The following is a 3,335-nucleotide window of genomic DNA, read 5'->3' as shown; positions in this document are numbered from 1 at the left end:
TGATGAAGACGTCCCGAGCTTGCGACCTCACAGTGAAGACGACTCTAATCCTCTGCGTGTCGCTCCATAGTGGCTTGAACACTTGCAAACATGGCATCGTTCTTGGCGTTTGACTCGCGAAGAATCTTGATGTTGTGATGTAAGGCTTCAATCTCAGCGTTGGCAGCCTTGAGGAACGTCTCCGCGTTCTCACGGGCCATGATGTGGGGCGCCACCGAACGTACGGCGGCAGCAGCCTCAGACTGAGCAAACCGCAACTGACGCTCCAAGTCGGCAACTCGTTCTGGTAATGCCGACAGCGCGTCAGGAACAGGCTGTATCGCAGCGAGGACATCATCGAAACCAACGGCAGTCTCAAGGCGACGCTGAGTATGTATGTCGCCGTGGATAGGAGGCGCAACGCTGATCTGCACTTGGTGACGAGCCATTGCAGTCAAATACGGGATTATCGAGGTCATCATGTGATCGACCGATGCCTCCGTATTTTCAGCCAGCATGGCGCGCAGCGAATCTTCGGTGAGTGGTGGCGGACCACCAGCTGGGGCAGGAGGAGCAGCAGGAGCCATCTCCGTGGGTTCAGCGACGACGGGGAGTGCTGCAAGAGCTACCACAGGGAGTGAAGAGTCCGGGGCAGCGGGCGCCGGAGGACCGGTTGATTACGCTGCTGTCGGAGGAAGTGCAGCAGACTGAGGGGCGTTCGAACCCTCGGTCTTGCCCTCCTGAGAAACAAGTCGAGTAATGCGAGGTGATGAGCAAGGTACCGATGATTCAAGAGAAGGATGGGCTTACGTACCTCCAGCTGCTCACGCTCGCGACGTCTACGAGGATTGAGACGCTGAAACGCGTCGGACACGGCTCGATTCAGACGCTTGGACATACGGTGGCGAGATGGTGAATTGAAGAATGAAGAAATGTCACAACGGGCACCAGTACCGTGGCTTCCATTGCGACAGGGGCAGTTGTGGTGTAGTGATTTCTCCGTGGTTGCGGATTATCACCCGTCGACAAAGACGTGACACCGCCCAAGTTGTTCAAGCGACGAACATTCGGTCGGGTGATGTACGGAGACGCCAAGGTGCAAGGGACTCGACGGCGTCACCTCCGAGTTTTCAACAAATATCGGATACGGCCCTATGTCACTGAATCCAGGCTGTCCTTATTATAAATAATGGACTGGCCGGATTCGCATTCAGCGGACCATCTACGGTACGAACCCTCAGTGGCGGTTGGGATGAGTTCGCGGAATACTCAGCGACCTTTGGAAGACACGTTAACCGTCTGGGACAGGGCGCGGACCGTTAAAGATGCTCATGCGACAGTGCAGACGACGCTTGGCATGCAAGAAGATCCATAACGGATCATTGTTCACTTGATATTTGTATACTTGATTAGGACTTCTTATTAGGAATAGACCCGAAAGGGTAAGCTTAAATACAGAACAGAATTTCCACTCAAGCACACAGAGCGACGTCCGGCTTCAAGGTAAGCGTCAGGTCAAGCTTGTTTGAGTGTGTTATGCCTGTCGGTGAACTCGAAGCTCTGTAGCGAGGGTTCATCCGGCAAGGCCAAGAGACTTTGTGTATTGGCCGATTATTATCGGGAGGTTTTACGTGACGGCTTATTGTTGCCTATTTGCACGACTGGGAGTGCTTGAATTGCCTCCCTTTTATTTCTTCCAGCCGAGTGTTGAACACTCGGTGATCTCGTAAAAGGCTTACCCGTGCCTGGTACCCTTCCGCTGTTGGGACCACGAGGATTCAAAACACCTGCTAGCTTTGCTCGTGCTAGTAGCGTGTTCTTATTTTACTGGTTGGGCTATATAAGTAGTTTACAAGGGCCCAGTTTGTCCCGGTGCAAGGGCAGAAATGGGGTCTTCAGGTCCGCCCGAACGATCGTTTACTATCCTAGTAGACGTATTGTTGTGGGAACATCCTAACTACATCTGTAGCTAGAGTTCACGTGAGATTTCCAACACCACAACTGGTGCCGCGACCCGGGGAACAGATTGTGACCATTGTGAACTGTTTGTATGGCCCTTCCAAGTACGAGCTACCAAGAGAAGAAGAACAAGAAAAAGACAAGAAACATGGCGAAAGGACAACCGACGGTACCAGTTACGCCTGCCAAGTCTGGCGGGGCTCGCAACGAGAGTTCAAGCCCGGCTGCGCGCTTTGCAGCCGCCACCGAGCTTTCAGTGAGCTTCGACGACGAAGCGGACATTGGTCCTGACGCCCACGATTATGGAGATTACGAAGATAAGACGCCGGCTCCAGAGCCAGGCGCAGCGACGCCGGAGACGGCCACGCTATCATCGGGGCTGAGCGGGGCGACCAAGTCCCTTTCGAGGAACCTCGCCGACGAGCTCGATGATGTTGCTCTAGGTGGTTAGGATAGCTGGCTCTCACCCAGCAGAGCCGGGTTCGAGTCCCGGTGTGGGAACATCTTTAGCTTTTCTTTCTTTCTGCTTCTTCTATTTCGTCTACCTTGCACGCTTTCTCAGCGAGATTCCAACAAGCGCGTCGTAGTCACTCGGTAAGTTTCGCCTGCGAGTCCTTACACTCCTGCATGTAGTAATGCCAAACCTACCGTCTGGGCCTTTTCACGGTGGAGTGTCGCCACTGTCATCAGCAATGACCTTTCCTCGGACGCCCACTAGCGTCAACCGGCTGAACCGAGTCAAAGGACGGCAAGGTGGCCTCGAGCAGCGTGTAATAAATATGTAGTCCCGACGAGACGATGAATAGCGTCGATGACTTTTTGCGGCTCAGCAAAGGCAATGAGCGGAGTCGTATCCGTGAGAGCGCTTGGAAGGATGGCGAGTGCGTATGAAGCGTGCGTTTGGGGCATGGTTGCAGTGGTTGTATTTGCGTTGGGTTTGTTATTTTGAGTGCGGTTTCATTGTTCAGCCTTCCCATATAGTCTAGGCGGTTAGGATAGCTGGCTCTCACCCAGCAGACCCGGGTTCGAGTCCCGGTGTGGGAACATCTTTTGCTTTTCTTTCTTTCTGCTTCTTCTATTTCGTCTACCTTGCACGCTTTCTCAGCGAGATTACCACAAGCGCGTCGTAGTCACTCGGTAAGTTTCGCCTACAGAGTCCTTACACTCCTGCATGTAGTAATGCAAAATCTACCGGCTGGCACCCTTAGACCCGTGGAGGGTGCGGCCGCTGGTCATCACCATATGAACTTTTCTTCAGAGGCCACTTACCGCCGACCGCCCTGAAACCAGCCAAAAGACGCCGAGAAGCCCTCAGAGCTACGATTAATAAAAAAGACCGCCCCCAACGAGAAGAAAGAATAATGATAGAACGAGCATTTATGGGCTAAAACAAAAGA

At 53.2% G+C, this 3,335-nt stretch overlaps 1 pseudogene across 1 annotated transcript; it reads left to right on the top strand.

Moving 5' to 3' along the window:
- Window positions 1-2,367: 2,367 nt before the first annotated feature.
- Window positions 2,368-2,439, top strand: PITG_31820 (annotated as a pseudogene). The gene has a single exon. The product of its transcript is annotated as a tRNA-OTHER (tRNA).
- Window positions 2,440-3,335: the final 896 nt, after the last annotated feature.

This window comes from Phytophthora infestans, genomic scaffold (assembly GCF_000142945.1).
Source record: "Phytophthora infestans T30-4 supercont1.2040 genomic scaffold, whole genome shotgun sequence".
Classification (NCBI taxonomy): domain Eukaryota; phylum Oomycota; class Peronosporomycetes; order Peronosporales; family Peronosporaceae; genus Phytophthora; species Phytophthora infestans.
The sequence above is the reverse complement of the archived record's forward strand: the minus strand, read 5'-3'. Positions and strand labels throughout refer to the sequence as shown.